The sequence below is a fragment of the Lissotriton helveticus genome, chromosome 1_1 (genome assembly GCF_964261635.1).
Source record: "Lissotriton helveticus chromosome 1_1, aLisHel1.1, whole genome shotgun sequence".
Taxonomy (NCBI): domain Eukaryota; kingdom Metazoa; phylum Chordata; class Amphibia; order Caudata; family Salamandridae; genus Lissotriton; species Lissotriton helveticus.
Window position 1 is genome coordinate 1,241,371,151 of NC_136057.1, and position 18,805 is coordinate 1,241,389,955.

The 18,805-nt window shown below is 45.4% G+C and overlaps 1 protein-coding gene across 1 annotated transcript in view; it reads left to right on the forward strand.

Moving 5' to 3' along the window:
* Positions 1–18,805, forward strand: part of LOC144822379 (L-threonine dehydratase catabolic TdcB-like) — a 189,853-nt gene that overhangs the window by 26,953 nt on the left and 144,095 nt on the right. The gene's annotated exons all lie outside the window — the stretch shown is intronic.

Here is an 18,805-nt window from a genome sequence, read left to right on the forward strand (position 1 = left end):
TAGACATTACTGATCCGAGCCAAAATTTTCTGGGTAACATTTAAAAAAAAAAATGGTAGATAATGATATAATATTTCTGGAACCATGAGAACTATATACTTCATTTTGGTGTCAAACATAGGTTGTGGGGGTCAAGTAGTCTTATAGAGACAGAAAATAACTTCTCAGATCAACCCATGGAAAATGCTGGCTATTATAGAGGACGAAGAGACATGTATAGTAATGAAACCAATAATAATGGTTTTAAATCTTTTTATGTATTCACCAAACACTGTTTATGATCTAAATATGAAAATAAAATAATGTTTATCACTCCTGTTTTAGATACATTTTCATAGTTCAATTTATTTGTTTCGGTAATCACTTGTGGTACATTTGCAGAATGTTTAACATTTAAGAAGAGCATTTGGACAGGGAATTTTTTTTTTGTAGCACAGCTTTTGCAAGTATGTGGGAAAAGGCTTTAAATAAAATGTAGGTTTTAGCACCACATCAATATTTTGCCAAACAAATTCAGACAGATCTTTCTCTACATAGCCATGATCCAAAACATTTACACATCTTCTGGTCAAGTAGAATGCTCTTTTAATGTGTCCACGCACAGAAATATGACGTTGATGAGCCTGACAGCCCTGTACTTATACATTAAAAAGGTAGCATGAATTGAACTCAAGTCGTTTTTTAAACAAATATGTCTATGTAGATCATGTGCACATAAGCAAAATAACATAGGCCCTGATTCTGAGTTTCCCGGTACTGGGGCGACGGTAAAATAGCCTGCGATTTTACCCTTCTAAACTGATAAAACACCCTACTACCGGGCAATTATGAGTAGACCTCCAGGAATGGGGAATTACTGTGGGGTCGATTTTTCTAAATGTTAAACCACATAGAATTCATCATTCCATGAGGTTTTACCTCATACATTTACGGTCATTTATGAGTGTGCTTGTGGGTGGAGTGTAGAGGGAGTGAGACGATGTAGGGGAGGGGAGAGAAGGAAGGTGGAAGCATTTTGTTCTAGCCTAGGGCTCATTGCGTGCTTCTCCCTGTCAGAACAAAATGTGGATTGAAGCTTGCCTGCTGTTGCAGCCAAAACCAAACCTCCAGCAAATTGTTCGACCTGAAATTCAACTGAAAATGTTTGTCAAATATTTGACCTTTGCTCCAATATTAATGGATTAAGGAGATGTTAAAATAGAGACAAACTAATCTCTACTCCATATTAACTCTGTCCTTTCCCCCCTTTCCACTCTTCATATTATGCATGCAAATTTAACAACATGTAAAAAAAGGAGAGCAGGAATCATTACAGAGCTTCGAACTCAAGCAAATTCAAGGCTGATCGAACAGATAGATTCATGAGGACTCAAACTGGAGAGAGCAAGTTTGAACCATTGTGTGCCTATGATTCAAGCTGGTTTGACACAATTTGAAGCAGTAGGCTTCAGAAGTATAAGTCAGGTCAATATGATGTTCACCAACAATGAGTCTCATCAGGTATTTGTAGGCTAGGTTAAAGAACTTTTTAGTAAAAATGATAGTGGTCCATCTAAGTTGAACACTGACTTGAGTTGGATGCCTCTACACTTTCCCATCCCTAAAGTGACCACCATGACAAAGAACTGAACTTTTAGTCGACAGGCATGTAAGCTGTAAATAAGCTGCAATTGTTTGTTTTACAAGACTTTTGAATTTCCTAGCATTTGCTTTGACTGCACCATGCATACCAAAATCCAGTGTGCCATCTTTATTTATAACAGGGTTGTACTGATTAAAATATTCAGAAGTGCTTGAATGAGTGTGGTCTACCATAGTAGCATCAAAAAACTCCCAGATGCTTTGCAGACAAAGTTATTAATGTATTTATAAAGTAAAAACAAGGAGTTGCGAGAAAAGTTATGGAAGACTGTGTGTGGGGCACCTCCACGTGGCACTTGGGGCTCACTTGCCCTGCAGGCTGATGTAACGACTGTAAAGCAGCATACTTTTATTTTTAGGTCGAGCCTTTTAAACAGTTCTATGGTTGCAACTAGTGTTTACTGATCGTAGTCGCAATGGAAATATTCTTTAGCCTTTTGACTTGTTTAAGCTTTTGCAAATTGGGAATTGATCTCAGAGGGTGAGCTGTACCACAGACTTAGTGCACTATTTTTGTTTCTTAAGTAATTTGCATAGGCTCTAGGATCTTTGAGTGGTGTTCCCGCATAAAACTGTCTCTGGAGACATATCAGCTTACCTGCAAGCAGCAGCGAGAGCCCAAGCACTTTGCCGCCATCGCCAGGAGTCACCGGAGGCCACGACTCGTGCCGCTGCCCCGGGACTACTTTTCCCAGCAGGCTCAGCGCAGCGACGGCGCGCTCCACAGACGTACCAGCAGCGCCAGGAGGCATTGAAACAGCGCCCAGACCGGCAGGAGCGGGGGAGACATATTGGCTTACCTGTAAGCAGCAGCGAGAGCCCAAGCACTTTGCCGCCATAGCCAGGAGTCACCGGACGCCACGACTCGTGCAACCGCCCCGGGACTACATTTCCCGGCAGGCTCAGCGGCGGCACGCTCCACAGACATACCAGCAGCGCCAGCAGGCATTGAAACAGCGCCCAGACCGGCAGGAGCGGGGGAGACATATCGGCTTACCTGCAAGCAGCAGCGAGATCCCAAGCACTTTGCAGCCATCACCAGGAGTCACCGGACGCCACGACTCGCGCCGTCGCCCCGGGACTACATTTCGTGCTCCACAGACGTACCAGCAGCGCCAGGAGGCATTGAAACAGCGCCCAGACCCGCGTCGCGAGACGCGCGTGGGGCGAAGCCCGGGCCAAGGGCGGGCCCGTTGTAGCCCGTTAGAGACCGTTTGAGGCTGGGACGGGACTAATCCCTTTCATTCACCATATTAAAGGTCAGTGACAGTCTAAATTCACATTATACCATTCGTATCTTCACTACCATCCCTTGAGATTCAACGATAGGGTTTGCTACTAATATTAATACAAAATAAGGAAAATTACTGTGATTCAAATAATGGCATCACCGTCAGGAGGGAAAGGTAGAAAATCATTAAAGAGTAATTCCATAGTGGGAACTCTTGACCAGTTCCTGAAAAGAGCTACCAATATTGTTGAAAAGGAAATTGTTATGGCGGAAAAAAGACTATCTATTGAGATCCTATATCGGAAAAACGCTCTTCCCTGGGACCTCTGGCACAAGTACGATCGCCATTGCATCCCCCTAGTGTGGAGTTTAACCAAGGAAGCACTGTAGTAGGTGAGGCATCGACTGTATGCTAGGGCACGATGGGCCTGATCGCTGCTTGCCTGAGTCTGATGAAGCCAATTTCACTGACAGAGTAACATCGAAACAACGCAGTACCAGGCTTGAAGGAGAAGTGGTACAGTGTATTACGACTCGGTCCGCAACCCATGCCAAGCAGGGACATCCTATTCAGCAAAGCGAGGGTAAGGGGAAGAATCAAAGCACTAAGAGAAAACGTGGGGTAGCGGCTGGCAAAGGGAAACATTCAAAGTCCAGGAAAATTAACAAAGACTCTGATAATGTCACCCCTCCAGAGAACCTGCGACCAGATCTGATTGTACTGCAAGTGATATAACAACCTTGCCCCCGACTCCAATTGATGAGGCCCCGATGGAAATGGGAAAGGATTTCTGGACCAGGTTGCAAGCCATTTTTTATAAAACATGCCTTCCGATCTATGACAGGCTAGATACCATTGAGAGCAGACTGGTTTGTTTAGAACTAGCATATGCATCGTAACAGGCTCGGACTACATCCAGTTACAAATGCCCCGGCAATTGTGAACCGCAGGATAAGACCACTAACAACTGTTGTGTATCATCTATGGACACTGCGAACGCTGCCGTTGTCCCGCAGGTGCCCTTACCATCGTCTCTGAGCACAGGAACTAATGTTGATGTTAACGTTGTAGCAAGTAATCCAGCAAATGATGGTGGGGGCGGGAGGAGGGCTGTTGTAAGTGAAGGCCCACTTACCTCACAGCCAAGGGGAGAGGCATCTAGCATGCAAACTATGAAAAGGTTGCCCCGCATTGATCTCCCCCCGGAATCTATTCCCTATGTTGTGATACAAGCAGGGGTCCCGCCATTAAGACAGGATAAGAGGGAAGAGTATCGGGAATTGAAGAATAAGTGTATTCATTGGCTTAATGCCAATCGCCCCCTGCCTCCATTTGTCTCATCAGAAATTTTGTTTGCTAGACGTGTGGATTGGGTGGGTCCCCTACGCAAGTCCATAGAGGCTGATTGTATAATCATTAACTTTAGGGACAGGAAGGCAGTTGAACACATCTGTAACTGGCACGATGTAAGTCCGGGACATTCAATTTACTCTCTGCCCCTTACCTCCTTCTATCATCCTCCACCACAACACAGCTCAAGTAACCTATTTTCAAGAGGTTCAGGCAACCGGGTAGCCACCATGGGTGGGGTTAGTACCTATAATGGGTTTGACATACTCTCGGGGCTGGAAGACTGCGATTTACAGTCATCCCCGCCCGGATCAGAGTCTAACGTTCAAGCCTATCCCCAGCTAGTTGAAACTAGGGGAAGTAAGTTATTGAAGGGGGGGGGGGAATGGGAGTGAGGACATTGCACTGTTTAGCTATAATAAGATCCCATTGGTGACAGAACTTAGTGTACACCCACCACCTAGACCAGAGAGTGTAACACACACATCTAGGGAAATAGAGATCCAACCGCCCCCTGTTTGTCCCGCCATTATAGATGATAGCTATGATTTCTTATATAGGGTGGACCAGGGGATGGTCAGCGATTTGGGTGCTGAAAATGATGTGGGTGGGTGCGAACCCGTATCAGGGACAGACTGTGTAGGAGGTATAGTTAAGGACAAAGGAAGTATTTTGATAATCTCATGGAATTTGGCGGGGTTGGGTTCAAAGCTAGTCTTGCCTGAGTGGATAGATTTTATTGAAAAATTTGACATATGCCTATTCCAGGAGACCTGGCTCCTAGAACCTGCTTTCCGTGATGGTTACCTTAACTTTTATATTCCGGCTACAAAAAAAAACAGGGGCCGTCCATCTGGGGGATTAATAACATGGGTTAGGCAGGGCCTAGGGTGTCAAATTAAGCAAAGTACTGCACCAAATAAATTCCTTGATGACTCCACAAGGGAAGGGTCTCTCCTACTTCTGTTTCCTATCATGATTTTCATTTATTTTATCACTTTTATATTGGTGTGTTAGTGTTGAGGAATGTTTTAAATTTGGGATAATTAATCAGGGGGGGTCCAAATTCTTATGGGAGATGTCAGCTTTCCTGGTAAAGGGTGAAGGAGAAGGCCATTGCTTTCCCAGGGGCCATCTCATAAAAGCCTACTACAGAAAAAATAATGTGGTTAAGATTGTTTCTTTGAAAGGTCTTAACTCGCCAACCAAACGTCTGGCAATGTGGGAATACTTTCTTGATCAATAACCTGAAATGATATGCCTTCATTAGACACATTGACTTGAAAAGAACAGGTGAGAACAAGACATAGGCAATAATACCCTTTTGCACATTCATCCTCAGTAAAATCATAAAATAATAGCATTCCTACCTTTATACATAAAGATCTCCATTTCATCAAAAAGGATAGCAAAAAGATAGAGTTGGAAGGTTTCTAAGGATAAGGGCCTCAGTGAGAACTTGTGGCAAAAACTGACAAATGTCTACTCCTCCAATGCAGAACAAAATGCCTTTCTCCTTGACATCATATGGAACCAGTCTAATTATGCAGAAAGTTATATCTTCCCAACAGGCATTCCAACTTAGTGTTGGATGGCAATTGTGGATAAATCAAATGCAGGGGGAAACCAAACTAATGCTTTCTCTAAGAAACTTAAACATTCTCTAAAGGCCAAAAAGATATTTGACAGGAGCACATTGAGCATGAAAGATATTTTCTGTTTTCTCAAGTACATTGATCTTACTCAAGGATTGGCTGTCTTCCCCAGAAAGACTTTGCTACCTTCAGCCCATTTGGCAAGGGCCGGAATAATCTCAGTGTCCACCCACACACCAAAGGTTATTAACCTAAATATGAGCCTTAGGTCAGTAAGTAGAGGGAGACCGTGCTTAAACCCTATTCTTCTGCTGGACCCAATATATAAGAGAGAAATTGAGGCCTGGTATTATGGAGTAGTATGTCAATAAAGGGTGTCTCTGTCCATCCATGTATCTCTTAAGAAAGATAGCAATAACCAAGGGACAAGTGAGAACCATTATACTAAAAAGCAGACCTAGCCCTCCCAAACAATCCTACAGGGTAGGTAGCAAAGTAGGTACAGACCCTGGGAGAGAAAATGGAGAGGGCCTATGTCCAGGAACTTCTTACCAACAAGAGTATTTAACTGGCAAAAAAAAGATAGACCCTACACACACATTTAAGAAAACTTTTTACTCAGAGGAGGCCCGTGATATTGAAGATCAAAAGTCATACATCTGTCACATTTGCAACTAAAAAGGTACTTTGAGTGCTCATGCCCTTAAAACCAATAAAGTCTGTGAATCAGACGGCAACAGTCAATTTTTATAAGACCTTTTCCACACAGCGAATTCCTAAATTAATAGAACTCTATTTTTATATATTAAAAGTCTTTATAACTAGGCTTGAACACCTCATGCCGAAGTAATTAATCCAGACTGGTTGGGTGTTCACCTGGTAAAAAAATACAAAAAAAAGAAGATACCATCTGTTTTGGTGTCTTTAGATGCAGAGAAGACGTTTGAATGTGCGGACTGAACATTCTTAGAAATGGTACTAGAAAGAATAAATGTGAAGCCTGCCTTCCTTAAAATTGTGATTGCCAACAATCGAATAGAATCCTCCTGATTGGCCTAATAGCGGGACTGATAAAACCACAAAAGAGAATGAGACCAGGCTTCCCCTTGCCTTCAATCGTATTTGTTTAGAGTATTGAGCCATCTGCTTGCCATATATAACAGCCTCACATTATATGGGGTGTATCTTACAACCAAATACCCACAAACTAACACTGTTTGCTGAGAAGACTCTGATTGACCCTAGCATATCCCTTTTGGCTCTGATTAGTCAATTTTATTTGTTTTAGATCCTGTCAGGACACAAAATTATCATGAAAAATCTGAACTAGTGAACCTTGCCCTGCCTGAGGAACCTGTGTCCTGCCTAAAGGATCGATATCCTTTCCACTGTGTTTCCATCTATATGCAATGCTTCATGATCAAAATCACACCGAATGTAGCTGCTCTTCTGAGAGTTCACTAGCCCCCTCTCTTTGCTGAAATTCACAGAGATCTTGGAAGATGGTCATCTTTATTTGTTTGCTGGTTGGATAGGAGAGACTTCATACAAATGAAAGTGCTTCTAAAGGGTATGTGCTTCTTTCAAGCCCTGTCGGTTAAAGTAGATGTCCATCTCTTAGGTATTCTCCAACAAGCTGTCTCGCACTTTATATGGAAGGGCTCTAAACCTAGAGCCCCAGCAAACCTTTTGTGATGTGAGAAGTGGCAGAAAGGAGTCGTGTTGGCAGATTTCAACACATGCTGCAAGTGGCACACCCGAGAGAAATGATTTACTAGTCTAAAATTGAAATTAACAAGATACGGCCACATATGGAAAGCCCAATAATGGGGAGGTTCTTATGCTCTCTAATGCCTACCACAGAACGCACACTAGAAAAGGGAACTCACATCTTTCTCTTCTCTGTATACTCCAGTACAGTCCAACCTGAGCTGTACCCATGCATTTTAGGTAAAGGCAGGCAGAGCGGCGGTACATTCATATCAGACATGTTCAGGAAGGAAATGATTGAATCCTTCAAACAAGGTAAACTTGAATTCAGACTAGATACATCTGAATGCCTATATTGTGCCACTAGGTGATGCATCTGTAATAATAGAGGCAACCAGGAGAGTCAAACCCGCTTTTGAGGATCTCTTCAACAACTCCTACCTCCTCTAAGGGCATTAGTTCTGAATTGTATAAGATTCTTTTTAGCTCTAATCTCCTTTATCCGAGGTTATGCAAGACCAAATAGCAGTGTAAGTGACACAGGTAAATTACTGACTGGGAGTGGGAGATCTTATGTAGTTCTGTGTGCATAGGAAACACTCCGGTGCACAAACAATTGATGTGTCACTGGTAGAGGTGTTATACCCTTATTAAAATCCACAATGTTTCCAAATGCAAATCCTAGCTGCTTGAGGGTTTGTAATCAGAGTGAACATTCAATATGGATATGGTGGGGTATTATACGTGATTAGAGAAATTGAGGGTTATCCTGTACCAGATGGCCCTGAGGTGGTGCTGCTGGGATTAAGACTGCATGAAAATGCAGATGTGTTACACTCAGATCACTCTTTAATTTGCCAGTGTTTGTACACAGAAAACTTGCCCATTACGAGTAGTTGGTAGAGAAGGGGTCCACCTGTGCGTACGTAATGGCATGCTAGACTGCAGTACATATTAGATATGGATTGTCACATTGATAAAGTTAAAAGGGAACACATGAAATCTGGCGCAGTTTGGAAACCATCACTAGATAACATGTCAGTGTGTCTTCCAAATTTACCTTTGACGCCCCCCTTAAGTCCCCTGAATGTATTCATTTAATTACTACATGAAGTGTCTAGTGACCTGGGGGAAGAATTGAAGCCCGTACTAGCATGGATGCAGATATATAAAAGCAATAAAATAAAGGTAGCCTGTGTATGATTGATTAAACATTAGTGAAATTCGATTTATAGTATCAAGGTCAAAAATATTGTTTCTAGATTGGGGAGTACATGCTAATGCTGAAAACGAGATTGGGCAAGTGTGATCCCCGTGGAATACCGTAACGGACCAGGCGATTTGAACATTAATGGCTCATACTAATCTTCTGTGCATAGGCAGTTTGACTTGGGCCTGTAGTTGGTCAGGATTTCTGGGTCAGCCAGTAGTTTTGTCAGGGGTGGTGTGACTGTCAATTGTTTGAAGCATACTGGGACCGTAAGACTCTAGAACATATCAATTGTATCAATAAGGTATGCAGTTCCTAAGGATACAGGAAGAGAGATTTAGAGGATTGGTCGGTATATATATCCAAAGGTTGGAGCTGAGTCTCCTTCTTTTAGAACTAGGGCACTCACACACCCAGCACGGTGTCATGCTTCATCATAGGGCTTCTTGTTAGACCGGCACTGCAATGCCCGACGGGCACCCTTTAAGGGGCCCTTTATCAGAGATCTTTTGTTCCCAAGACTTTATGTGAAGTGCGAGTGTAGGGCCGTGAGTGTAGATGAGTGTATAGAGTGTGTAAAGTGTGTAAGGAAATTTTTTAAAGAAGATTAAGTAGAACTTAATCAGTGGGTCTATTTATTTCCTTAAAACTAGAGATGGCAAGCTACCGACATGATGTTCAGTGGTTGCTAGTCCAAATAGGTCAACATGTTTCCTGCTTAGTATGTCACAAAACCGATCAGTTAACAATTCATTAGGACCAGAAATAAAATGTCTATCTACACAGTGGTTGTAGTCCTAATTAGTGTAAGGGGTAAACCAAGCACTAGAACAACCTAACTGTGGAGTACCTTATGGCGATTCCGACCCATCTGAGGTTGATAACCAACTACTTCAAGTACTGGCAGAGGAAGCTCTAAATTATAGCGTCGGTTTTGACGTGGCTCGATAGCCGGACAAGCTACCCTCGCTCTACCAGCCTTAGTTCCAAAAGGAGGAGACTCTGGCTCCACCTTTGGATATATGTACCGACCGATCCTTTAAACTCTCTTCGTGTATCCTTAGGAAATGCTTACCTTATTGATAGGACTTATACTTGTTTAGCCATGCAGCACGTTATCCTGGGTGTAGCTGCATTGACAAAACACAAGGTCATGAGCCAGAAAGAAGCTGCAGGGATACATTAGTGATACATTAGTAGATCGCATTGATGGGATACGATTTGTTGTGTTGAAGTCTAATGTCTGCACTATCATTATCATTCTGTATGAGTAAGAACAAAGCCTCTTTTTACAATTATTTCTCGTGTATTGATGGCAGTTCAGAGTTGTTTCAGCACCTTTCAATGTATAGAGAAGCATGGGACGTTTTTGTCTCTTTTAGAACTTTTCTCTTAACAATCTGCTGCCTAGTTTAGATTTGTTGCATCTGGTCGGGGTCCAGGGACTGGCCCGACCACAAGTTTCTGAACCAGAGGCATGGGCAAAGTGACTGTGGCCCGGGGCCCCAAGGCTTTCAGGGGGCCCTTTGATAAAGCCAACCCTGTTCTACAGTCTCTTTCTCTGATGACCTTAAATAATTCTTAAATAGACTGTTTTAAAGACCGTTTTCCTTTCATTTATTTTTAATGTGGGTGCTATGTGAGAGTCTACTACATACATTTTACAGAGAAAAGCTGTGTTTATGTTTTATGCTACCTCCATTAAAAAAAATTGTTTTAGGAGAAATGGGAGGGTGTCAGAGATTATTTGCAGTCATATTAGACAGCTGCTGCTGTGTTACAATATTGTCACTATCCCTGAATATGATATGTAAACACATTTGGAATTTGGACGAGTGCGCAGGTGCACTCAGTGACCTGGCCAAAGAGGTCATTGAAAGAGCTGAAATTGGATTACAATATAAAAGCTGGTCCGAAAAGGGGCCCCTAAAATACATTTAACCCAGTGCCCCAAAATCCTTAAGATGTCCTTGCCCTGAACTCACACACTTGACATCGGGTGCTTTCACTTTATTTAGCGCCCTGTGCAACAGCACTGTAAGTACTCCATTCGCAATTGTTTAGCATGTCCTATTATTGTAACTTCTAATTACAACGGTTAATAATTATCATTATTAGTCCTAAGCATTATTATTTGTGGAAATATTTAATACTAAACATATTGAGTCAATATTTAAAACTATTTAAACAATAATGTTATTTATTAACAATAATAATATAGGTCGTGGGTGAACTAAAAAGGCTTTAAATAGAGCAAATGAAAATACTAGAGGGGTTAGGTAGGGATCAAGGCGGTATTAAAGAGGGTCAGGAAGGGACCAGCCAAGCATTAAAGATTGTTTAGGGAGGGTCCATTGAGGTATTGAAGAGGGTCCAGGAGGGACCATTGTAGCATTAAAGACAGATTTGGTGGGCTCTAGGGTGGTATTAAAGACTGGATAGGGAGGGTCGTGGATGCTATTAGAAAGGATTTTTGAAGGGGGAGTGGGGAGACATTTAAGAGGCACAAATAAGAGAGCAGCAGGCAGCCTCTGGAGAGATCAGGATTGACCAAGGCAGCTATATTTATTATATGTTTTTTGTTATATTTAAAAATGCCCGGGGCGCTAGAGGGCGCACGGCAAGATGGCCGCACTCATGTGAGGCTCCGCCAGACCAAGCAAAAATTATTTAATTATCCGACACATCCTGCCGTTACCACTAAACAATTTGGCGGTCACGAGTGCCTGATTATCTGTGGCGCAAACTGGAGAGGTTTCCCGGCGACTACAGTCCGTTTGGAGAGAAATCAGAGGCGCGGCTACTCTGTCAAGGAAGCCGCCCTGTTGAGATCGGACTCTCCCGCGACGGCGGAGACGGAGCGGAGCCGGCGAAAGTGAAGCGGTCCTGCTGCATGTGCGGCTAGAGCCCCAGGCTGTGGAGACATGACGGGCCGGCACTTGAGGGAGAGCTGGTGTTCTGCGATAGCCTGTGGATCGGCGGCTGAGACGGACGGCTGTGGCCGGGGTTCGCGTTCGCCTGCGCTGGTAGCGGTGAGTGGGGAAGCGGTCTCGGAGAGGCCGGGGCTGCGGACGCGGCACTAGGCCGAACTGGGCCGCTCCGCGCGAACTGCGGCTGGCTGGGTGGGATGCGGGCCTGGTGGCAGTCAGGAAGAGGCAGGGCGGCGGTGGCGTTGTACGGGGCTGCCGTGTGAAGACACCGTGAGGTTCCACATCGGCTCATTGACAGAGGAGGGAAGGCTGATATTTGAGGAGGAGGTAGCCCCGACATTGCGCTCTGCTTGTGGATATTTGGAGGTGGTGGCGCAGATAAGGTGCCTGTAACTCTGCCCTTGTGAGACGCTGTAGCGGACATTGCTTGGAGCGCCTAACGCCATAAATAAGTTTGTGCACGAGGTGCCTCCTGATCGCTAGTTGCTCTCTACGCATTATTTATAGCCAGATTGCCGCTGCGCGGGCCAGGGAATAGCGGCGGCCGCCATTTTACATCGGTGGCAGCATGGGCAGGCCGGAGAGGAACCAGCCTAAATTAAACTTTGATACGAAGAGAACCACGTTATCCTCCTCACAGTCACCGCCGGACACTGAGACGGCTGGGGCGTCGGGTGGGACGCCGAACTTGGAAACAACGCTAATGGCCATGCAAAGAACATTGCAATCCATAGAGGGCACGATGGAGGCGGTTAACCTTAGGCTGGATCATATGGCTACGCAGTTCGATAGACAGAATGAAAGAATGAACGAGGTGGAGCAGAGAGTATCGGCCACAGAGGATGGCCTTGCCACAGTAAATACTAAAGTGTTCAACATGGAACGTGTACTGGCGGTTATTCAGGGTAAGAATGAGGAGTTGGAGGGGCGGTCCCGACGCAACAACATTCGCGTCACGGGGCTGCCGGAATCCACAAATGTTGGCAAAATGGAAGATTTAATGGAACGCTTAATTATAGACCTGTTTGGGGCTGAGCACCTGTCTAAGGTGTTTATAGTTGAGAGAGCGCACCGCTCCCTGGGGAAACGACCGGCGCCTGGTTTGCCTCCCCGCCCCATCATCGCCCGCATACTCAACTATAAAGACAGAGATGCAATCTTACGTCTGGCGAGAGAGAAGGGCGTCATAGACTATCAGGGCAATAAATTGGAGTTTTTTTCCTGATTTCACGATGGCGGTACAAACGGCACGGAAAGAATTCAATGGTGTGAAGCAGCTGCTCAGGACGGAAGAAATACCATACGCCATGCTGTATCCGGCTAGACTGCGGATTGGAGCCCCATCAGACAATAAGATTTTCACGTCGACGAAAGCGGCCATGGATTATGCTAAAAAACAAAAAAAAGCGAAAGCGAGATTCCACTATGGCGCAGGAAGGAGATGAGGAATGGATCGACAAGACTATCTAACGTTTGGAGTTATTCGGGCCTATAGGCACTACTATCGGGGGGCGGCAGCTCCTGTACACTGTGATGCCCTCTCCCAAGAACTGAACAAATGTAGCTTTACAGTGGAGGAGGGTGTTTAACATGACTTCAATGATAGAGAGGGCCGATTTTTCTAGTCTTGCAGGACTTATGCACTGATTGTGTCCATGATTCTTGAATTACATAACTGGCACCTAGATATGCACTTCAGTGTAGGGGATGTGATGTGGATATGATACGCTTTCTTAAGCTGATGTCTGTTGGGGCACGCTACTTCTCAAAGTGCTGTTGGGTTTATAGAGCGTCACTATAACGAAATAAGGATGTTTGCTGGGTACGGGATATCTTATTCATCCTTACAGATAAGCTGCGATTGCCCATACAGTTACATCCCCCGATAGGATTTAACAGCTGTAATTCTCTGGGTGGTGACGATGAGGGATGCGGGCTTTCACTGATGATCACGAATGTTTTGCTTGACGCTGCACAAATGCTGCTTCATATACATGTATAGTTGATGGGACACGCAGAAGGTGCTATGATATTATCCTTGCCTGGAAGGGAGCAGGCGCGAGAGATATGGACTCTGCTGGTTAAATAATGGCGCAGGATAATGTGTGTGATAGAGCTGCTCTCTGCTCAAGAAGGCACCGCGACTTTACTGGTAAATTTTTCGGAGTAAAGTCCCTGCATTATGAGACGATCAGCTGCTGCATTATAGGGACATGATTCTAAGGTGGTGAGGACGTGCAGATCTCATACCTGGCTCGGTCACCTCCCGTTTATCACCATTTACGGGAGATGTGCGCCTCTAGAGCCCCTCGTATAGGAGTACCCCACATAATGTTTGGAGCAGGGTTGGGAGTTTGGAATTGGGGGGGTGGGGAATGGCTTTGGCAGGTTGGGGGAGCTGAAGTGGGTGGGGGGGGACTGGGGAGGTTCGAAGAATCCAGGCCTTACTCAGCGCTTCTGCTGGTATGGATGTGCAGTTGGGTGGGATGGAAGACGGGTCAGGGGTTGGTTGGCTACTTATTTGGTTAGCTTATGAGAAGGAACTGGCGATTACTTGGTTGCTTTGTTATTCTATGCTTAATAACTGGTACTGGGCAATGGTCACGATAGCTTTGCTTGGAAGGATACACCACGACAGGTCACATGGATAATGGGGGCAGACTTCTCCAAGAGACACACCTTAGGGGGCGAGCTGCTGAAACGGTTGCTAGACAATGGGCGGGTACTAGACTGGCTTCCGCTTACTCCTCTTATGCCCGGGGGGTCATGATACTAATTAAGAAAAATGTGCCATTTGTCTCGATCCACGAGGAAATCGATGGAGAGGTTAGATATATAATATTGCATGGGAAGCTGTGCGGTACATTGGTCACAATGGTCAATGTATATGGCCCGAATGTTGATGACCCAGAGTTCTATATTAGTCTATGGAACAAGGTATATTCCCTACCTCCCTCCGCAATTGTCTGTGGGGGGATCTAAATGTAACGATTAACAATACGCTGGATAAGAAAGATGACCGTCCCTGCACCGCTAAAAAGGCAGTCTCTGCGGTTTGTGATGGCATGAGTGGATTCGGATTGGTAGATGTGTGGAGACTTGGACATCCCGGTGAGCGTGAGGGTACTTGTTATACGTCCGCGCATGACACCTGGTCGCGTTTGGATTATTGGCTGGTGACGAGAGATGTAAGTGGATGGGTGATGAAGGTGTGCCATCTTCCACGTACGCTGTCTGATCACGCCCCGGTGCTGATGGAAGTAGGCTGGCCATCGCATACACCTGCACCCTTCTCGTGGCGTCTGCCATCTGGTGCTTTAACGGATATAGTCTTCCGTGAAGAGCTGAGAACAGGCATTGAGGATTTCTTTGTTAAGAATGTGGGATCTGTGAGAGACATGGGAACTGTGTGGGAGGCCTTCAAGGTGACTGTAAGGGGAATGTGTATTGGTATGCAGTCTGGTGTGCTCAAATCATTGAGAGACTCCATGGCCAGGTTGGAGCGCGAACTGCTTTCTCTAGAACGTCAGCATGAACTACAACCAGCCGAATCTCTCTTGGCTGACATACGGCTGAAGGTCTCTGAGTATAACGAACTAGCTGACCAAGAGATGACCTTTTTGTCCAAATGTACTAGAGCAAGGTATTATGGAGAGGGTGGGCGACCAGGACGAGGGCTGGCAGACAGGATTAAAGAACCGTGGGCTCGGCACTGTGGAGTGCAAGAAATCATGGATGGGGATGTGAATGTAACAAGTGCGGATGGTGTTTTGGCTTGCTTCGTACAGTATTATGAACAGATGTATGGGCATAGGGACACTGCTGGACAGGAGGACATTGCACACTACTTGGAGGACATAGCACTGGTCTGGCTGTCGAAGGGTCAACAAGATTTTGTAATGCATCATATCACGGAGGGGGAGATCCGCGACGCAATTGCGGCTCTGCCGAGTGGCAAGGCGGCAGGCACTAATGGATTGCCATCTGAGTTCTATAAAGAGTTTGTAGACCTGCTGTTGCCACATTTGGCATTGGTCCTTGATGAGGCCTTGGAGCAGGGACAATTACCGGCCACGATGAGGGAAGCTTTGCTGGTGGCCCTACCAAAACCGGGCAAGCCACGAAATCAATGCGAGTCGTACAGACCACTATCTCTGATGAATACGGACGTCAAAATCATTGCCAAAGGGCTAGCAACACGACTACGCTTGATATTACCTGGTATGGTCCTACCGGACCAGTCAGGCTTCGTTCCCCTTCGATCTACAACGCATAATTTAAGGGCACTATTCGCTGTTCTACATCTCCTTAAGCCAGACCTTGCTGCGGTGGCTGTGCTATTGGACGCTGCCAAGGCATTCGATTCAGTGGCCTGTAAATATATGATAGCGGTGCTACACCGCATGGGGGTGCCCTCCTTCTTCATATCCTTGATCACCTTGCTTTATACTAACCCAATTGCACGAGTAAGGGTGAACGGTCATGTGTCGGCCCCATTTTCTGTGCAGAGAGGAACTAGACAGGGCTGCCCACTCTCGCCCTTACTGTTTGCCATCATAATGGAACCCCTAGCATGTATCTTGAGACAGAGATATGCGGACACGGCATTACGAGTCCCTCTTAGATCCCTAGCGGTGTCCATGTACGCCGATGATATGGTCCTTTTTGTGAGGGAACCTGTCCAAAATTTGGAGAAAATACTTCGGGACTTCATTCGATTCGGGCACTTCTCTGGCCTTACCATTAACTGGGACAAATCCATAATATTACCTCTCACAGATAACACGCAACCGTTTGTGCTGGAGTTTCCCTTAGCATGGGCCACAGAACCTGTTCGGTACCTGGGAGTCTGGGTGCACAGAGATGTCCAACAGATGGTCAGAGCCAACTACGGAGTGGCTGTTTCCAAGTTGGAAGATCAGGTGACCCGTTGGATACGATTACCACTCTCATTTGCCGACCGGATCTCTCTGATTTAAATGGTAGTCCTGCCTAAATTTCTGTACTATTTCGTTAATATACCAATTGCCTTAACATCGCATTTTTTTGCACAGCTTCAATCATTGTTACTCACACTAGCATGGGGAGGGAAGAAACCGCGAGTGAAGTGGGATACCCTAACAAAGCCATATGAGCTGGGTGGGTTTGCCGTACCTGACATGAAACTATATTACCTGTGCGCACAGGCCCATTTCGCCACTTATTGGCTTTCGGCACCACCGTACACACCGCATGTGGCTCTTGAAGCCAGTGCGGTACAGCCACTACCCCTGAAGGCGATGATAGTTAATTCTCATTCTGTATACGAGAAAGGCGAAGTGGACACGGTGCAGTGCACGTCCAAGGCATGGGGAGATCTGGGCAAGCGTTCTAACAGACTACCACTATATGCACCGGGAATGCCGTTGCTATATCATGCAGATATCTCGGTTACAGGAGAGGTGGGAGCGATACAGTTGTTACAGGGAGCCGGGGTAACCACTATGGGCGATATTTTTCCGAATGCTCAGTTTCTCCCATTACAGAATCTATTGGATCAGACACCAAATGCAACTATGGCGACCTTTTTTTATGTTAGGTTGCGAGCAGCGTTACGAGCCTTATACTCCTCTTTTCCAGCGGAGCCGCTAGTGCTCGGAGCCTTACAGATAATATACACAACAACTACTAGGGCAAAGCTGATATCGCGACTGTATAAAGCATCACAAGAGGATGAGGGAGGAGGGGGTGAGGCTGCGAAGGCAAGATGGGATGCTTGTTTACCTGACCCCTTGACTGATGATGAATGGACTGAATGCTGTTCTATGACCGGTAAATTTGCAGCGAATGGGAATTTTCGACGTATTCATTATAAGTTCTTGCAGCAATGGTAATATACGCCTGCACAATTAGCCAGGTACGGTCTCCGCGAATCATCTGTTTGTGCGCGTTGCGGCTTGGATGGCGCTGACTTCTTCCACTTGGCCTGGGAATGCGCACGAGTGTCTGACTTCTGGGGCGAGGTGACTACAGCGTTATCTGATATGACATCAATTGAGATTGCCAAAGATCCGCGCCTATGCCTACTGGGTATGACAACTGGAGTACCAGTCGGCGTGAGGAAACTGGTGTCATTGGCGTTGCAGATCGCTAAGCGGAAGGTGGCGACTTGCTGGGGTGGTAGACGGGCACCTGATGTCAAACTATGGCTACAAGACATGGCATATTGTCGTGATCAGCTGACTTGTTATTATGAAGAACTGCCTGCTAGCTCGCGCCCGCTGGATGTTTGGGGCCCCTACACTGCATACATGCTATCTAGGCATCGACAGTGACTGATGTCTGTTTGATGCGGGAGTGTAGTACCTGAGTGGAATACTGGGTTGATTCCAGCAGTTGAGTTCCGATTATGGTATCAATGCTCCCTATCTTATCGTGTGACTGGTCACCATGAACTTGCTATTTGACCAAGCCTCGCTGTTCCAATACGTGCTATCACTGCTTCATGTGCCTTGTATATGATTGCTAGTTATGACTAATGCCCATATCGCTACTGCGACAACTCGGACCCTGCTTACCTTGCCTGTCTTCTGATAATCAATACTTTTCACCGCTGTCTAAATTGGATTCTGGGTTGTTGGGTTGGGCGGAATTACACTTATTTGATGTTACTGATGTATACCGAAATAAGACCGATTGTAACTGTATATTGACAATGCAACACGTTAGACTGACATAATACCTGGTTATAGTAACATGTTGTTGACCACTGCTGCTATGCTTGCTGGGACTCTTGATACATGAATATCGAATTTAACTTGCGGCCGGCCCGGTTGCGGGTTGTAGGCCACGTGCTGTGTATTTGCAGTAAGGTACAATAAAGGTTTTTTTGAAAATTAAAAAAATAAAAATAAATGCCCACCCTTATTCCTAAGCATAAGGGGCACAGGAAACACTATCCTAAAAGAGTGCTTGAGCAGGCAGTAGGACACTACAGAAGAGAAGTGCAAGAGTACACTTAGATGACAGGTAGGACACATAAACCTGCTAAGTAAGGTAACAGGTTCATCCTAGCCATATGTTTAGATCCGGAGAGGTGGAAAAGGAATTGAGGGTGGATATCTGCACTCTAATACCTACTGCTAGAGGAACCCCCAA